The sequence below is a fragment of the Lactuca serriola genome, chromosome 5 (genome assembly GCF_051521515.1).
Source record: "Lactuca serriola cultivar US96UC23 chromosome 5, Lser_US96UC23_V15, whole genome shotgun sequence".
Classification (NCBI taxonomy): Eukaryota; Viridiplantae; Streptophyta; class Magnoliopsida; order Asterales; family Asteraceae; genus Lactuca; species Lactuca serriola.
In genome coordinates this window covers 250,412,351-250,433,149 of record NC_136412.1, presented here as the reverse complement: position 1 = coordinate 250,433,149, position 20,799 = coordinate 250,412,351, and the positions used below count along the sequence as shown (strand labels likewise).

General features: G+C 35.3%; 1 pseudogene; it reads right to left on the bottom strand.

Moving 5' to 3' along the window:
* Positions 1-14,852: 14,852 nt before the first annotated feature.
* Positions 14,853-15,852, bottom strand: LOC145051552 (pathogenesis-related protein PR-1 type pseudogene; annotated as a pseudogene).
* Between the last annotated feature and the right edge of the window lie 4,947 nt (positions 15,853-20,799).

The following is a 20,799-nucleotide window of genomic DNA, read 5'->3' as shown; positions in this document are numbered from 1 at the left end:
TGAGTTCCAAAACTTGAAGAAGGGGAGGATGAGCATAGATAACTATGCTACGGCATTCACTGAGAAAATGAAGTTATTTCCGTACCTAGTGCCAACGGAACTCTCTAAGATTAAGAGGTTTGCTAATGGACTGCCTGCCGACTTTGGTCCGACAGTCAAGATGGCAACTACTCTGAAAACAGATGTTCGTGCAGCTAAGAATGTGGAGGCCCAGCAGAAGGAAAAGGGTCTGGAAAGGATAGATGTTGGTGAAAAGAGGAAGTTCGATGGAACTTCAGGGTCCAACAAGAAAAACAAGTTCTCGAAGTCTGGTTCGAGGGGAGGTGGAGGCGAAGCCAAGTGGTGCGACAAATGTAAGAAGAAGCATCACGAAAAATGTGAGGTAGTGGCCACGTGCTACAAGTGTGGAAAACCAGGGCACAATGCCAATGAATGTACCCTCACTAAGAAAGTTTGTTATGGTTGTGGTGAGGAGGGACACATGTCGAGGGACTGCCCGAAGAAGAAGGAGGCAACTAGACCCAACATTCCGCCAAAGCAGAAGGCGAGAGCATTCCAGATGACAGTGGAAGCTGCTAAAGATGAAGCTGATGTCGCTTCAGGTACCTTTCTCGTAATCAAATTGCCTGCCCAAATTTTATTTGATTCTGGAGCCAACTACTCCTTTATATCGCATGAATTTGGTAGAAAGCTAGCTTTGCCTGTTGATAGACTAGATAATGCTTTATTAGTCGAAGTTACTTGTGGCAAGTTTGTACCTATTAGTCATCGTATGGAAAACATCTTAATTGACTTGAATGGGAATAAGTTCCACGAGGAATTATTGCCTATAGAACTTAATGGTTTCGATATCGTGTTGGGAATGGATTGGCTTAGCGCCAATGACGCCGAGATATTGTGCAAGAAAAAGATAGTCAAAGTAAACCCACCTGGGAAAGAGTCGTTTATGGTGTATGGAGATAAACGCAGAGTAAATTCTAGATTCATGTCATTGATGAAAGCCAGAAAGTGTTTGGCTAAAGGATGTATGTCGTATCTAGCATTCGTGATCGATGCTAAAAAGGAGAAAAAGGTGATGCAGAGCATTCCTGTCGTGTGTGATTATCCGGAAGTATTTCCCGAAGATCTTCCTGGATTACCGCCGGATAGACAAGTGGAGTTTAGAATAGACTTGTTGCCAGGGACGACGCCAATAACAAAAGCACCTTATCAATTAGCACCGACGGAGATGAAGGAGCTGATGATGCAACTTCGGGAGTTATTGGACAAAGGTTTCATTAGACCTAGTTCATCGCCCTGGGGAGCTCCGGTGTTATTCGTAAAGAAGAAAGATGGAAGTATGAGAATGTGCATTGATTACAGAGAGCTGAACAAGGCAACAATAAAGAATAGATATCCGTTGCAAAGGATTGATGACCTGTTTGATCAATTGCAAGGTTCGAGCTATTTCTCGAAGATCGATCTAAGGTCAGGATATCATCAGCTGAAAGTAAGAGAGCAGGATATAGAGAAGACTGCATTCAGAACACGATATGGACACTACGAGTTCATGGTTATGTCGTTTGGACTAACCAATGCTCCAGCAACATTCATGGATTTGATGAATAGGGTTTGTAACCCGTTCCTAGATAAATCTGTGATAGTGTTCATAGATGACATTCTGATTTATTCAAAGAGCCAAGAAGAGCATGGTGGACACTTGCGAGAAGTGTTAGAAGTTTTGAAGAAGGAGAAGTTGTATGCGAAGTTCTCCAAATGTGATTTTTGGATTCGAGAAGTCCAATTCTTGGGTCACGTGGTCAACCAAGAAGGGATAATAGTTGATCCAGCCAAGATTGAAGCTGTAATGAAGTGGGAACAACCAAAAAGTCCCACGGAAATCCGAAGCTTTTTAGGATTAGTCAGATATTACCGAAGGTTTATCCAAATCTTTTCTTCGATCGCTAGTCCATTAACAGCTTTGACCCACAAAGGAGCTACTTATGCTTGGAGTGATAAGCATAAAGAAGCATTCGAGAAGCTAAAGAAGAAACTATGTGAGGCACCGATACTTTCTCTACCCAATGGAGTTGAAGACTTTGTTGTTTATAGCGATGCGTTTGGGGTTGGATTGGGTTTTGTTTTTACCCAACGAGAAAAGGTGATCGCATATGCGTCTCGACAATTGAAAGAGCATGAAAAAAACTACCCGACTCATGATTTGGAGTTGGCAGCGGTAGTTTTCGCTCTGAAAATATGGAGGCATTACCTCTATGGCACGAAGTGCAAACTTTTTACTGATCATAAGAGTCTCCAATGTCTCTTTAATCAGAAAGAATTGAATATGAGGAAACGACGCTGGCTAGAGTTACTTAAGGACTACGACTGTGAGATACTTTACCACCCTGGTAAAGCTAATGTAGTTGCTGATGCTCTCAGTCAGAAAGTCAATCTTGAAAGGAAAAGGCCAAGAGCGTTGAGAATTGAAGTTGTCTCGACAATTATGGAAAGTATAAAGAAAGCTCAAGAGGAAGCTTCTGAGAAGAATGACCGAAAGGAGGAACGTTTGGGCAAAACGTTGGTGTTCGGTATAAACAGTCATGGATTGAAGGTGTTCCAAGATCGGATTTGGATACCTAAGATAGGAGGAATTAGAGATCTTCTGATGGAAGAAGCTCACAAGACCATGTACTCGATTCATCCCGGTAGCACTAAAATGTATAGGGACCTGAAACCCTACTACTGGTGGCCGACGATGAAGCTTGACGTTGCAAAGTATGTGGCCGAGTGTGTGACTTATGTGAGAGTCAAGACACAACATCAGAAACCGTACGGGAGTTTAGAACCATTGCCTGTGCTTATGGGTAAGTGGGAAGACATTGCTATGGATTTTGTCACTAAACTGCCCAGAACAAAAAGTGGTCACGACATGATTTGGGTGGTCGTTGATCGATTCACTAAGAGTGCACATTTCACAGCGGCCAAGGAGAAATGGTCTATGGATAAGCTTGGAAATTCTTACGTGAAGGAAATTGTGAGGCTTCACGGTGTTCCGTTAACGATTGTGTCAGATCGTGACAGCCGTTTCACCTCGCCATTTTGGAAAAGTCTACAAGAGGAATTGGGTACCAAGTTGTGTTTAAGTACAACTTACCATCCACAGACTGATGATCAGAGCGAACGGACGATACAAACACTTGAAGATATGCTGAGAGCATGTACCCTGGAATTCCAAGGTAATTGGGATGAACATTTACCTTTGGCAGAATTTTCCTACAATAATAGTTTCTACTCGAGCATAAAGATGGCACCTTATCAAGCTTTGTATGGACAGAAGTGTCGTACGCCATCTTGTTGGCTTGAGGTTGGGGAAAAGCAGTTTATGGGACCGGAGATAGTCCATCAAACTGCTGAAAATTTGAAAATAATTAGGGAAAGAATGTTAGCAACTCAGGATCGTCAAAAGAGCTATGCTGACAACAAGCGAAGACCGATGACTTTTGAAGTTGGAGATTCGGTTTTGCTTAAAGTCTCGCTGTGGAAGGGACTTATAAGATTTGGTAAAAGGGGAAAATTAAGTCCAAGGTTTATTGGACCGTTTAAAGTTCTTCAGAGGATTAGGAACCAAGCTTACAAGCTCGAACTACCAGAAGAACTGAATGGAATTCATAACACTTTTCATGTGTGTTATTTGAGGAAGTTCACGGGAGAAGTTCCCGACATGATTCCACTTTCGGAGTTGAGAATCGATGAGAACAAAAGGTTGATTGAAGAACCAGAGGCAATCGTTGACCAAAAGACTAAGAAGTTGCGATGCAAGATGGTCGAGTTAGTGCTTGTCCGATGGAAACACACGAATGGGCCGAATCTCACCTGGGAGACGGAGAGTGACATGATGGGTCGCTATCCGCATTTGTTTGTTGATGTGTGATTCCGGGGACGGAATCATTCTAAGGTAGAGAGAATTGTAACGTCTGTGTTTCTGGGCTTGTCATTAATGTTGATATAATAGTCTAGGTTAACCTTTGTAACCCGTTTTGAAATAATAGAAGTGTATTATTTGAGTATTATGTGTTTTGTGCTTAATTGCTTAATTATGTGGTTTGATTAATTAAGAATAAAATGAGCGTCAAAATTTAAGTGTAAAATAAACTTGATATCTTTGGATAATGTTGTAGTAGTTGAAACGAGGTTTCCGAATATATATAGAACGCCCAAATCTGACTTCGTATGAGGAAGTTATGATTTTCTGAAGTTTCGATTTAGCGGTATGCAACCCGAATACTCGATTTGCGATCGAACGGTTTTTAGCCGAAACAATCTCAACGAGAATCGAAGATCTCGTTGTTAGTAGCGAAACGATGAAAAGTTAGGCAAGAACGGACGTTGGACGAAGAAGTTATGAATTTATAACGAAGTTTTTCTGTCCCGGCGTACTAAAAATAAATAATAAAAATAAAGTCAAAATTAGCCGACGGAGTCTAAACAAAAGTTGCGGAGCGTAGTCTCACCTACGCGTGGATATAAAGAACATCGAAAACGGTGTTCATATGAGGGAGATATGAATTTTGAAAGTTTATTAAATATTTAATATTTAATTTTAATTCAAACTTCCGATATTATCCGAAGAGGAGTCAGCGGACTCATCCGAAGTACGCTCAGCGTACTGGTGTACGCCCAGCGTTCCACTCAAGTGTTCGGAGTTCGTATGCGATGACGTAGAGGGCCGATGACGCAAGCGATGACGGCAACCGAGGCATTACGCCCGCATACCCTGAAGTTACGCCCAGCGTACTTCCGAGGATCAACCCTATAAAAGGCTTGCGATGGCAGCCTTAGTTTTTTTTTACAATTTCCATCCTTTTCTCTCTAGTTTTTCCTCGTTTAGCGTGCCGTTTATACCCCGAAGCCTCGGTAATATTCCCGAGCCCCGAAGCAAGATCCAAAGCCCCGAGACTCCCGAAGAGCGTTATTCCCGAGTCGAAGCTCTGCCCGCGAGAAGTTTGATTTTTGTGGAGATCTTCCAGATCTACAGAGAAACACTACTTCTGCAAGCCGTAGTGCTGCCCGATCATCTTCTGATCAAGTGAGTGTGTAGTTACTTTCTTCTAACGCATAATTATGAAGTATTTTATACGAAATACATGTTATGTGTATAATTTTGTTGTTATGTGTGTGAATGTATATTCACTCTCTTCTATCTCATAGATCTGATTTGCTTTCTATGAAATACGTGTTATGTGGGTGTGCGTCATCTGTTATGTGGAATATGTATTGAATGAAAATGTTATACAGGTTTTAAACTATGTATAAAAATATATATTTTTATCTACTAATATGTTGGGTAGAACATGGGTTGATAGTTGGTGTGTAATAAACAGATGAGAGGCCTCGATGTTGTTGTTGTTGATCTAGTTATTCAGCGGAGTATGGATAACGACCACATACTCTTTCTAGACAGTCCAGTGGAATGCTAGCAGGTTCATAACCTGTAGGTGTTATGAACGATGTGTTCACCGGTGCACTCTATCCCCCTCATGGTTACCTTTAGGACATCTATTGTTGAGGAAACCCCTTAGCAGTAATGTTCGTCCCGATGAAAATCCTAGATTAGGTCCCTTGAGATAGATGTTGTTTTAGGGACGTAAAGTGAGGATAACGGGAATGGTTAATCGGGTTGTTGTTGGTTGGTGAAATTAAATATAATTATTTATTGTGGGTTGAAAACCCTATATGCTCATCAGGCTTCCAAGCCTGACCCACTCAGTTTTATTTGTATTACAGGAAGTGGCGCAAGGGTATAAGATGGATGAATCATCGAGTTGTTTTGTTTACAAGTCTGTATATGTATATATTTGTTGAATGACTTGTAATGTTATCGTTTATGCTTTATGGTCTGTATCGGAACATGACATCCCGAGTTTTGATTATATAATGAAAATGCATCTCTTGTTGAAATGCTTCGATAAATATTATTTTATCATATTTTGTTTTGGGAACAAATTCCGCAACTCTTTTAAATCAAAAGGATTTACTCTGAAATTATTTTAAAAAGCATAAATGAAACCGGTCTTTTCTGGCCAAGATTTTGGGGATGTCACATAAATTATCTTTAAATCCTGTATTTCATGAAAAAACTAAACATTTTGAAGTTGATCTCCATTTTATTAGAGAAAAAATTGAAAAAGGTGTTTTTAAAATAAATAAGATTGATTCTTCAAATCAAAATGCAGATATTTTGACTAAAGCATTAGGTGTTGGTCAGCATGAATATATTTCTAATCGTCTTGGTCTTATTAATGTTTTTAATAATAAAAATAATAGTTAATGTTTAGTTTGTGGGGGGGGGGGGTGTTGAAATATATATTCTATACTCAAACATAAACATTAATTGTTTAAAGGTATATTGTGTTTAGTTGTTATTATTCGAAGGGGTGTTTGTCAAAGTTTTATGCAGGAAAGAGTTGTTCAGGTTTGTACGCGGATCTTTATGGGTCATGGTTACTCCGTTTTCTGTTGAAGACCCGATGTATTTAATGTTAGTGCTTCTCTCATTGTAGATAGATTGCAGATATTACTTCTCAAATATTTTCTCTCGTTTAGGGTTTCTCAGTTAGGGTTTTCATTGTTCTACTGATATTTTTTAGATCTTGTTCTTATTTGTACATTTGAGAGTGAGTGTTAATGTAGAGAGGTTTCTGGTGTAAGTTGATGTATAATCGAACTGGTTTATAGTGAATAAACTGTTCAAGTTGGGAAGATTTGGTGTTTTTGACTTTCTTTACAGAATCCACATATACAAACAAAGTGAACATCCCTTATTAGTAAAATAAAGGAATTGTTTGTTTAATCTACTTATTCTTATAGAATCTATACATTTGTTATATCTTTTTTTTTTATCAAATCATAAGTTTGTTTATGTTAAGGTTTTTATCAACATACTTTTACACACTGTGGATTTTTGGTATATAGTTACAGAATAATATTGTTTGTTTCTCACATATATTGCACATGATACATGCCAAAATGGAATAAACACAAATAACATTCTTTAAGAATAAAGAAAATCGGGAAAAAGAAAGCAAGAACGACCCCTCCTTTTCTATTTCTTAAGTTGTAGGTCTGAATAAAAAGACAAGAATAAGGAGAGCCAGATGTACAAGATGATGCGTAGTGTCGGGTTAAATTTGAAGATCGGAGTAGAAGGAGTAAAGAGAGGGCGATTTTCATAAGTGTAAGTTGCATGTCAGAATAAAGAAAAAAGAAGAAGTAATCTCACAGAGAGTCAGAGGTAGATGTAGAAGACGATGAATAGTAGTTGGGTAAAATTACTAAAGAGTAGAGGTAAAAGGCAATAAAGAGAGGAATATTAAACTGCTACGTGATCTCGTAAATTTCCATAAATATAGGAACGCAATATTTTGTTAGTAAATTAATATTATACAATTTTCCTAATTTGCCCCTAGATGGTGATTGGTTCAGAATTGGTTATACAGTCACACAATAACTAAGGTTCATATACGAACCTAACTCTCTCTCTCTCTCTCTCTATATATATATATATATATATATATATATATATATATATATATAGAGAGAGAGAGAGAGAGAGAGAGTTAGGTTCAAATGTTTTCACTATCTATTGTGTGCCTGTATGATTGATTCTGGACCAATCATTTTAGTTATTTTAAGAAAGTAATTAATGCTTATTAAATGATGAAGATGTAATTAATACCTATTATATCTTCAACATGTAATATGTATTAATTACTTTCTTAAAATAACTAAAATGATTAGTCCAGAATCAGTCATACATGCACACAATAGATAGTGAAAACAAAATAACCTAACCCAATATATATATATATATATATATATATATATATATATATATATATACACACACACACACACATCGTATAAGGTGTATTTCAAACTTTTCAAAATACTAGGGTTTAAAATTAATCTTTCAAATTAAACTAATAATAATTAATTTTAAACTAAATATTGATTTAATCATTTATCTTAATTAAACAATTAATTAAATAAATTTAAGTCATGTTATTCACCAATTAAACAATTAATTAAATAATTTAATTTCATGGAATAAACAATTATTTATCAATTAAAAAGTTAATTTTAATAATTCAAATTTAATCATAATCCCTTATCCTTCTTTTGACCAATTCATATTAGTGCACAATCAAATATAAAACCTAGGTACTAATACCACTGATGGGTTTTTCTAGGTTATAAACAAAAAATTACTTGTGACGGAAAAACACTTAAACCCTTAAGTTCACATGCAACCTAGAAATGATTTATGTTTTCTTTATTGATAGCAACTAACTCTGAATATCTAGCAACCCTAGGAGAGAGGCTATGAAATCGAAATTCATAAAAAATTAGGGTTGCATACCTTTTGATAATTATTGCAAATAATCAAAGTAGAATCCTTCTTCAAGATCTTGGAAAGCTAGCAACAAAGGAATGGATGCCTCTAATGGCTTGGACCGAAACTCCTAGTAGCAAGAAGACTTGAGTAAAGAGGAGGCTTGAGCAAAATTTTAGCTCTGTGAAAGCAAGAAAAGGTTCGTGAAAATAGGCACCCATGGTGTCCTATTTGTACTTCCTTAAGGAAACTCCCATGGAAACCAAAGAGTCCTTGAATGATTAATTATAATTAATCCTGGAATGAAATCCAAATTAATTCTAATTAATCAATTAATCATTACTATTTCCACTTAATATATTAATCATATAATATATTAATAAATAATATATTTCAATTTTCAATTAATTTATTATTCGTATAATAAACTAACAAATCATCCTCTATCTCCAACTGTCATTCTAATCAATTACTTGTTTTAGGGCAACCAAAAAAAGACTTTGCTTCTAATTAAATAATATACCAATTTAGTTATTGACGTAGACACCTTAATCCATCATCAATATAGAATACAATATTGCCTAAGTTATCAACACACATCATACTTTCATACACAGCATTACAAGGAAATACATTGAATATAAAAACACCATTTTTATAAACCAAAATTGAACCATTGTCATTATAAAACGAATACCGAAAACCTTGTGTGAACAATTCATGAAATGAAATAATGTTTCTTGTCGTTTTTTATGAATAACATCAATTAATCAAATCAACCCTAACACCACTATCAAGAACAAGTTCATAAGTCCCAATCTTGGTATCATGTGAAGAACGATTATTCCTCATGACCAGATTCAATCTTCCATTCTCAACTTCCTTACTTTCTGTTAGACCCTACATATCAGAACAAATATGAAAACCACATCCTGTATCAAGGACCCATGAATGAGAAAGTTGTGTGTTATTGATTTGAATAGTGTATGTACCTGATAAGGAGCTAGATGGCTTAATCTTCACTTATTTCAACTCTTGATGGTACTTTAGGCAGCTTCTATTCCAACGCCCTTTTCGCCAAAATGAAATCTAGTGGCCTCCTTTAGATCACTAAAAGCAAGGACTTCGAATTCGGGCTTTGCCTTTGACCTACTGTCAGACGCTCCAACATGGGCCTTTCCCTTCTTGTTCGATTGGAAGGTGGACTTCCTCTTCTTTCCTCTATTTTTACCAATAGCCAGGACATGAGTACATTGTCGTAGAAGAGACATGATTTTTCTTCATTCCCGACTCAACAGTCTGCAACAAGTTGGGGAGTTGGGTCAACGTCATATCTGTATTGTTTAAATGATAAGTTAATATGAACGGGTCATAACTAAGAGGTAAGGAGTTTAGGAGGCAAAAAAAATTTGTGTTCCTGTAACTTGGATGCCATAAGAGACTTGACCACTTCATAGCGTTCTTGTCTCACTTTCTTGTGAAACTTTTGAACAGGATTTGTAGAACCTATGTAGCTCAGGTGCCATGGTTGCAACCATTATCCAAGTGACCTTAGTCACTTTGTCATGATATTTATTATAGAAAGCTATTTCATTAGGAGTATCAGTCGTCTCATCGATTTCAAGAAGAGGCTTACTGATAACATACTTTTTGTTCTCGTAGAGAAGAGTCATTTTTAGAATTCACATCCTGTCCATGTAGCTTAGACCGAGACTTCTCCTTTGATAGAATCGACAAGAGAGTGAAGTTGGAATTTTGACTAGAGGTTTGAGCAGCAAGAGCATCACTGTTTCCAGACATCTATAATAAGAGAGATAGTTTTAGTTAGTAGATGTAAACCCTTAATGTTTTAACTGAGTTAAATATTCAAGGCTTGTAACACCCCGATTCTCATATATTGATTTTATATAAGAATTTTCTTGATTTCCAAGGTCTACTCGATGAGTTGGTTGCCCTACTCGTCGAGTAGCAGCGGGTTAGTCCACGTGTTTTAGCGACCTACTCGCCGAGTCCAAGAAGGGACTCGATGAGTAGGAGCTGGCAGATAAAACCCTAAATTCTGGGGTATTGCATCCTATTTAAAGGATCATTGGCCTCCCCTAGCCTCCCCTTTACAGCTCCTTGACACTCTTAAACCCTAAATCACGCACGTGTGTGTGTTCTTTGGTGTGTGTAAAGCTTAGAAGAGGGATCTTGGTGAGGGAACACTTGGGGAAAAACAAGTAAATTGAAGAAAGGAACTCGTGGGAAGCAAAGATCTACTTTAGTTGGCACTCTCTTGAAGGTATTAGGCTGTTTCCTTGGCTCATTTCATATTTAATCTCTTTTGGGTGGGTTTTAGAAAAGGTTTCGTGTGTTTGAGCCAACATCTAAAGTTGCAACTTCAGATCTGGACTCCGTTTGGCCACTAGATCCATAAAGTTATCAGCTTTGTCAAGTGTGAGACTTCTTTACAAGCTTGGTGTTGTCATTTTAAGACTTTAGAGCATTGCTTACACGTAAAGTTTGTAACTTTACGTGATAAACATGCCTTAGGAAGTTGGATCTATAATTTGGAGCCTTAGCATGGCTTAAAAAGCCTCTGTATGGATGAAGGACTAAAGGGAATCGGCGAGTCACAAGGTCGACTCGGTGAGTTCGATGAAGATAGCCACGGGCTCGATGAGTCAGATGAGTGAATCCGTGAGTCGGCTAGGGTTTTCCCAACCTTTGGACACGTATAAACGTGACGAGTTGTAAGGGGAAAACTCAATGAGTTGGCCAAGGAATTGCGGTCACTAACACTAGGAACTCGATGAGTCATTCAAGTGACTCGGCGAGTTGGCGAGTTATGCTAGGAACTCGACGAGTAGCTGAAGGTACTCGACGAGTTGAGGCCAATCGGGAAACATTAGGTCTATTATATTCATTAACATAAATTTATCTTTTTAAGCTCAAAAAATGATGTAAATTGTAAAATTCGGGGACAATAAGTAAGTTTTTAACTCATTTAGTGATCGACAAACGAGCACTAAAGAACAAGCAAAACATGGGTGTGGGGTATTTTGATATTGCCGTATTTATACATATTTTTAGGCAATATTTATTTACATTTTTACTAATAATTTGGTTATTTTCATAGAATATGGGTACTTATAAGCTTAAATTATATTTTGCAGCCAAATAGAAGCATTTTCGAAGAGAGGGACAAAAGTTGACAAAACATGGAACTTTGGAGGCTTGAAGGAAAGAAGAATAACAACTCAGCAAAAAACGTACTCATGACGTGAGCAATTGAAGACTCACGATTTGAGTGGAGTAATCTAGAAGATATGCATCCAGATGAAAGAGTCATTGTCGAACACGTTTATCTCATACTCACGACGTAAGGCTTATAGGCTCACGACGTGAACTCGGCAAAATCAGAAATTATAAATATCTTAGTCCATTACGATTTGGGAGACTTTTGGATGGTTGGAAGGTTTTCAGAAGATGATTTTTAGCAGGAGAGAAGTTCTGGAAAAAGGGCTTCAACACCAAAGGAGTGAAGGTTACTAATAAGTTTATTTGTTTGGTACTTATGAACATGTTAATTACATTGATTTGTGCTTATTTGATTGTTGCTATGAGTAGCTAAATCTAGCTACTCTTGTTTAGCTAAATGAAGCTTCTGACATATGGTTTAGTTTAATTATTAATGCATTTGATTAGTTGGTAAATTGCTTGTGTTTGATTATTATTACCTAGCATGCTTGCATTTGATTCTTTAGTTGCTTGAATTCATGTTCTATGTAGCTTAGTGATTATTGAATTACATGAACTTGAAACCTAGTGATTTAGTGAACATTGAATTGCTAGAGCTAGGATCAACCCAATCTTAGATAGAAATTAAGGTAATTAAATTTAGCTGTGTTGGAGAACATAATTGTGACTATAATTTTGTTTACATAATAAATCTACCATAGCCTATGCATCACTATAACTAATTCTGTGTTTGATTGTGTGTGAACACGCATTGTTTTACATGAATAAGTCAATTATTGGTAAATTTAGACTTAAATTATTAATATAATATAAATTAGAAAACCAACTTTGACAATCCATAATTGTTAGCTAACCAGATAGAAGAAGTGGATTCAAACTAAACAGGAGTGTTTTTAGTAATTGGTTGAATTTCGTGTTAGTAGAATTAAGTTCATCTAGTCTTGTAAAATCAGATAAAAACCCCAACTTTGTTGATAATTTAGGTTAATTTAATAGTAGATAGGTTAACTGATCAATACCGTTCCCTGAGATCGACATCCGACTTACCCGACTATTTTATAATTTTGACTAGGTACATTGCCTAGGTGCAATTAGTTAGCTAAGGTAGTTAGGTTATAAATATTAAAACTAGGTGTAGCTACTTGCACACATCACCTACTACTGATTCGACTAACTTTTCTTATACATATAGTATTAAACGTTTATATATATATATATATATATATATATATATATATATATATATATATATATATATATATATATATATATATATCAAGGATTTATAATTACCTGTTGAGTAATCTTATAATTAAATTTATTATTAGATTTATAAGGATAATTTACATTAAGCTTATAATGAATGTTATCTTATTCAAGTTTATCTCCTAATATTTAGTTTTTTTTTTATTTTAATTATATAAGGCATGAAAAGATCGGATTTTAGCATAATTCAAATCAAATAATCATAAAAAATAACCATACAAATAAGATTAGGTAGAAAATCTTGAAATTTTTGTTTTAAGTTAAAGTCACATCTTGACAGAGGCTCTGTTACGTCGTGAGAAATAGATTTTGAAACTTTTTTGTTCAATTCATTTCATGCACTTTCAATGTTAGACAACCAGATAGCTCTGATACCACTGATGTAATTTATAGGTTATAATTACACGTACAATGCGGAAAATCACTTAACAATTAAAAACAACACATGCAAACTATAATGATCTATGTCTTAACATTTTGAAGGCAACATGCATGAACAACAAAACTAACATGAACTCTAGCAAATTTCAAAAACAAGGAATTAGGGCTACATACCTTAGATTTGTTATAGCAAACAAATCAATTCAATCATTCCTTTGTAGTGCTTGAGAAGATAGCACCAAAACTATGATGCCTCTAATGGTTTGTACCCAAACTCTAGAAATAGAAGACACTTTAGGAGAAATGAAGGAGAGACAGAAATAAGGTATTCTTCTGAGATAACAAGTGGCCAAAAATATGAGACCCTAAGGCCCTTTTTATACAAGCTCAGGAAACCTATAAATACTAATTTGAACATATGATATTATTATTTCAAATCCAGGTGGTTATCTAGTTTTCTTATCATCACAGAGGCTTCCAGAAACCCTAATTAGGGCCTCAAAAACCATCCCCAATAGGAAGGTTATGGAAGCTCTCATTTGTTCAACTATTAAACAAATACAACTTAGTCCTTTCACTCTCAGTTAATTCTAATTAATCTTGAAATTAATTCTAATTAATTTTTAATTAATTATTACTATTTTAAATTAATATATTAATCAGATAATATACTAAAATATCATTTATTGCAATTTATTAATCACATACCAAATCAAATAAATCATTCTCTCTTAACAAATGTTATTCTAACAAAGTTTTAGTTACGAGGGCAACCAAAAAATGATTTTGCGTCTCATTACACGTATCTACCAATTTAATTATGAGCCTTAACACCTTAATCCAACACAAACCTTATTTACCTCATTTGTTACTTTATTTTATTTTATATTTTTGGGATGGTTATGGAGTGGTGGGAGGAATGGATGTGGGTTGGAGATGATCTAAGTCACAAAAAAACAATCAATGAATAATTGTTATCCGAAAAAATAATAATCTAAGTATGACAAACCCTCATAATTTATTCAAATTTTATCAATGTTACGATGACTATAGCATTAACCCCCTATGACGGCGATAATTCCTGACCCTTAACCGACGACATGTCGTCGTTATAGGGTATACCGACGTTATGTCGTTGATACTGAGTCGTTGGCATAGGCTATCGACATAGGTCAAAATAGACGTCGGCAAAGGTGTCGTTGGCATAGGTTTCGCCTATTCCGATGATTTTTCTTTGGTAAAAGTTTCGTCGAGGATATTTTGGAAAAAAAAATAAAGTTTTATTTATTACCTGTGGCGGCGACATGTCGTTGGGATAGCTTAGCGACGACATGTTGGTATAGGTACCAGCTATTATGACAATTTGCCATCGCCACAAGTTCTTCACAGTTGTCGATTAAATATCTATAGCGACAACTTGTCGTTAGGAAAGCCACTAGGTGTTTTTGGTTTGTTTGTTTGTTTTTTTGTTTTTTTAATACAGATTCTGTACATTACCATTCCTGCATTTTTAACAAATCCAAGCATTTCGCAACATATATCAATTGAGATATAATAACTAGTTACTATTGTTCAAATCCAAAATATCGAATTCAAGTTTAATATTATAATAAGCACTTAACATTGTTCAAAATAATACAAAAAATATGTCGTTCTGATATTCTTCACCATGGAATAAAAATAAATAGAAATTAGATTTGTCGTCACCTATACCGACGACATGTCGTTAGCATAAATTTTCAGAATACCACGAATAATTTCGTCGGTCCCGCCAGATCGCTGGTGATGACATGTTGTCGACATAACTCTTTTGGTCAAAGTTGACAAACGATATGACGACGACAAGTCGTCGGCATAGCTCGACTTATAGTGACGACTTCGATTGTCGGGATATGTGTCGTCGTCATAGCTCCTTATTTTTGTAGTGGATTAATGCTGGTTAATAACACAGTTTTGGTACATTCATATTTTTCTGGTTTTCTTTCTCAAATTAAACACTATACACAAACACATTCCTAACATACATCTATATTGGTCGATCATTAATTAATAAGGTTTTTCGCCAATGTAGTTACCAGGAGGATCATAATTGCAAGTCACAAACCATGCACCATTCATGCACTTAGCCCTAGCACACCCAATGCGAATCGAGTTTTTCCAAACCATTTGAGTATAATGCCCACACATCTTGAACGGCTTACATGTGTTTGAATTATAATCGTAATCACGCTTCTCATCCGCCCACAACTTAACTGCATCCAAACCCGTGAACTCTCCCGTGCCCCATGCAATATTCTCACCATATTTTGGATTGTGTGAGTGTATTAGCGCGCAATCCTTCCTTTTATTGGCATAACTTTCTGCAAATTTAGCCACATTTGCATCCCACTTCATTGGCCCCATACCAACCACCTTTCGAACATCATTGTGGGCCTTCACATAGTCTTGTGGTGCATTATGTGAATGAGAGAAATGTAGGAATGATACGAAAACAACATAAACAAGAGAAATGTAATGTGGGTATCCCATTGCGATAAGTTTACTGAAATTAATTGAAGATATGAATCGTATTTATAGGGAGAAACTGATGTGATTATGAATTCAGTCAAACTAAGGTGAAAACCTGGACGATATTTTTCATGGAGCAAAAGGTTGCAAATACTTTATTCAACTCAAATTTTAGGTAGAATAACCACCATACCTAAATCCCAAACGTAGTAAACTAATGAAGTTCTCATATACATTGAAACATAGCTATGATATTTCGTATTTAATAGTTTAATATTGGCACGTAAAATTGAACTTAAACCATAAGGTTAGTAGATTACAGGAGTACTCCTTAAACTTACGTAGTATCGCCTTGTAATTTATTAAATATTGAATGGAATTATATTAAAGAGTACTAGACAGTAACCAGGCCCAAGGGCCAGCACAACCATTACAGAGATTTAGTACTTGGTATGGTAATTGTCCAACGAGGGTCCTGACACTCGAACAAACCAACATATTTAAATATTGATAAATACCAAATAGTTATAATTTTAAAATCTTATATGTACTTTAAAATATGTAACTTTTATTCTAATTTTTTTTTTTTTTTTTTTTTTTTTTAAGTTTTTGTTATTAATGTTTATCAAATTTCGTTAAACCCCCCCCCCCCCCCCCCCCCCCCCCCTCTTACTACTACCAAGGATAAATATGATGGAAGAAAGATTTATAAGGTTTTTTTTTTTTTTTTTTTTTTTTCAAATAAAGGTTAAAGAGTGTTAAACGTATGAAAGTATGTCGGTAGAGTAAAGGGTATTTCAAACGAAATTACTAAATTAATAAAATAAATAAAATAATAAAAGAGGACATTACACTCTATGAGTCTATTTTGTCGACGTATACGAGCGAAATAGATTAAAGTGTTACTGTTAACGTAGCCTTAATAGTTTATTTATGTTTCATTATTATGGCCAGCCCATATTGTGGCCCATTTTCTATACCTATGTGCACTTTGTGTGTATATATATATATATATATATATATATATATATATATATATATATATATATATATATATATATATATATTGTTTCATGGAATGAGAGAGGGTTACGAGAAATTCTATCAATAACATGGTATCAGAGCATTCCCTGATTACCTTTCAACCCTAAGTCGACATCTCCTTCCTTGTTGATTGGTTGATCTCTCATCTTCATTCTTTCTCTATCGGTCTTCTTTTCTTCTTCTCCTCATCATGTCTCTACCCATGAATGACAAGCCTTCATCAACAATCAATATCAAGCATGCAGTTCCCTTTGTTCTGGACTTGGATCAGATGAACTATGACATTTGGTGAGAATTATTTGAACTTCACTGTATTGGGTATGTTGTAGATGACCATCTTCAACCTCCTATCACTGCATCAAGCGACAAAGATAAAGAGAAAACTGCTGAAGCATCTTCTGCTACGAAAACTTCTTGGCTTCGTGTTGACTCTATCGTAAGATCATGGTTATATGGTACACTCTCTGTACCACTTCTCAACATGATTTTCAAGAAGCAGGCAACAACCTATGAAGTTTGGGAAAACCTTGAAAGGGTTTTTCGTGATAACAAAGCATCCAAAATCATTCAGTTGGATCGAGAACTCAGAAACATCTCTCTTGGTAACTCTTCCATCACAGACTACTGTAACAAAATCAAAACGATTGCCGATCAATTAGAACACATGGATTCTAAAGTTTCTGAAACTAACCTTGTCACATACATTGTTAATGGCCTGTCTTCCAAGTTCCGGCATATCGCAATTAACCTCCAACACCGTGACCCACCTCCATCGTTCTGGGATGCTAGATCCATCCTATTATGTGAAGAACAACAAATGATTCAAGATGAAAAACGTGATTCTGTAATCACTCATACAGTTACAGGCATATACAACATATAACTTTTGTGTTGTATGCTATTTAATAATTATTACAATTGATATTGATTTAATTTTGTGGACTAACAAATCACAATGATATTGTAATAGTAATAGTTGTTATTTAACATTTCGAAATTATATTTATTTGAATCCGAATCAGAAAGATTTATCTTTGAGATGGTCTATTGTTCAAAAAACCATACAAAATGAATTTATAATAACAACAAATATTTTCAATATTTTCTAGTTTATTTTATTTTATTTTTTATTTTTATTTTTATTTTATTTTAACTAATAGTATCTTTTAATTTTTATAAATTGATATTATAAATTATATAAATAAAAATAGATTACATTATATTTTTCACATCAATCCATTATGAATTAAAAAAAAAACTTTAAAATAAGTTCGATGGAATGATCGATTCATTCGATCCGACGACAAGGTAAACAACTTCTTACACTATGAATTATTACTTTATCCTTCAATTTCTTCATATCAAACATGATCTTGGTTTTAGGTCATGTACCACAATGTCGATTACCTGTTTGATGAAATGAAATTACTTAACTTTTAACATGAGTTTATATATTTGTGGGAAAACTACAATAAAGTCCTTATGTATTGTTCGTATAATTGATTTAGCCCCTACAGTTTTTATTATTATTATTATTATTATTATTATTATTATTATTATTATTATTATTATTATTATTATTATTATTATTATTATTATTATTATTATTATTATTATTTTGCAATTTAGTCCTAAATATTGGTAAACGTAATCAAAATGGGATATTTAATGGGTTAGCCATTATCTGACTGATGTGGCAGCTTACGTGGAAGTCATCATGTTAAATAACATCCTACGTGCCATTTAAGAGGGCTAAATCAATGAATCAGGCTCTTCTTCTTCATTTGACAGTCAAAGGAGCGGGCGATTAGGGCTAATTGGAAACAGGAAATTGATGTCGAGTTCGTCAAGCACCAACATCAGAATGTGCTATTGTGGAGATAGGGTTGGAATGTGGACATCATGGACTTGAAAGAATCTAGGTTGGAGGTTTTTTGGTTGCCCAAATTACATGGTATAGAATCTTCAAATCTCACTCAGATTCTTCTAATCCTCTAAAATTCCCATTCTTATATGTTAAAAACATGCATCTTTCTATGTTATGTAGGATGAAGATAAGGACTGTGGGGTATTTTCATTGGATTGGCCCACCAGTATTGAATAAGTGGTATAAAGAAAGAATATATGAGTTAGGAGCTGTTGCTAATGGGGGTGTAGCTATTCCTTTCAATAACCATGTTAATGAAGTTGAAGTACATGTTGATGGCCCCATTGCCCCTATGAATGCCCTTGAACTTGATAATCAAATTGCAATGCATGAGAATACACATGTTCTTGCTAATAAATTTGGATTCTGCAAGTGGATGATGGTTTGTTTCGTTTGTTTCGATGTAGGGATGATGTATGGTTAGTTTAGTGTAAGTTGTAGGGTATTATGGTATGGTAGGGATGATGTAATCTTTTGGTTTGTTATCATGAAGTAATGGATAAATGTTCTTATGGATCATGTAATATTTTGGTTAATGAAATGACAATATGTTATTATGGTTTGCATAAATGGTGTACACTTGACAAATATAACCATGAAGTATGCATACTTGTCAACTATAATGATTAAACAATAAAGTCCAATATATCATTACCAACCATGTTAAGGGCATTCACAATGTTTCAATGTTTTACAAAAGATGTACAAAATATGGCTATCAGTAATTTAAGGGCATTCACAAAAGATGTACAAAAGTAGAATTCACAAAAGATGTACAAAAGTAGCATTCACAAAAGATGTACCAAAATATCCTTAATACCCTTACTACCCTTAACACCCTAACACCCTAATCTAACTCCAATGCTGAATTTGCAGAACTCCCAACACATCCCATCTTCTTCAGCTTGGTTTTAACAATCCTTTCAGAGGGCCTTCTTCTTTTCACAATCCTAAGGTGTACTGGTAATTCATGGGTGTCATCAATGCCTTCTTCTTCTTCTTCTTCTTCTTCTTCTTCACTTTCTTTTTGTTCTGGTTGGGTCTCAGGGATAATTTCACATCTTGTGTATCAGTCTGAGGTGGATACTCCTCTTCCTGTAAAACATCAAGCAATTAGTAACATATATGAATGTTAACATTAAGGTAATATTGAGGGTTTACCATAGACATAGGAAGAACTTGTTCAATAGTGTCATTGTAATCATTGAGCTGTTTCATGTGTGAATCTGTCAGACTAAGGGTATTTTTAATTTCTTCAATTGAATACCTGGATAGTTTCAAATCATGCATTGCCTTCCATAGATGGACTAAATATTTTTCAGGAATAATGTGATCCTCATTTTTAACTTGAGCCACTCCACCACCTTCAACTTGAGCCACTCCACCATCATCAACTCCAACAGATGCCTTACTGCCCCTAACACCTCTTTTACTACCTTTACCACCTCTCTTACCCACTGCAACACCTCTGTTACCCTTTGCACCACCTGTATTACCCACTGCACCACCTGTCTTACCCTATGTACCACCTCTACTACCCCTTGCACCACCTCTACTACCTCTAACACCACCTCTACTCCAATGACTGATATTCGGATCCAATCTTGGTCTACCCATTTTTTTCTTGGGTTTGGGTTATGGTGTGACCTTGGGATTCTTACAGGATACCTTGTTATGACCCCTTTGAAGACAATTTTTGCATTGGATTGTCCTTCCTATTCCAATAACCTTCATCTTATTTTGGGAGTATTTGTCTTGAGATTCAGTGACATGCCTCTTTCTTTTTAGATTTGGTCACCCTGGCATTCTTCTAGCTAAAGGGGGTAGAGGCTTTGTGTATGTAGTTCTAGGCCATAAATTTCTACCATTTATAGGTAGTATATTGCTTGCATATATAGCCTTGAACATGTCCACATTGAACCACTCACTTATGAATTGAACAGGATCTTGTCTAGTGAATAATATTTCACATTGTGCATGTACACATGGAATTCCTGAGATATCCCAAAGCCTACAACTGCACACTTTCCTTTGTAAGTCAACCACGTACCCTTCAAAT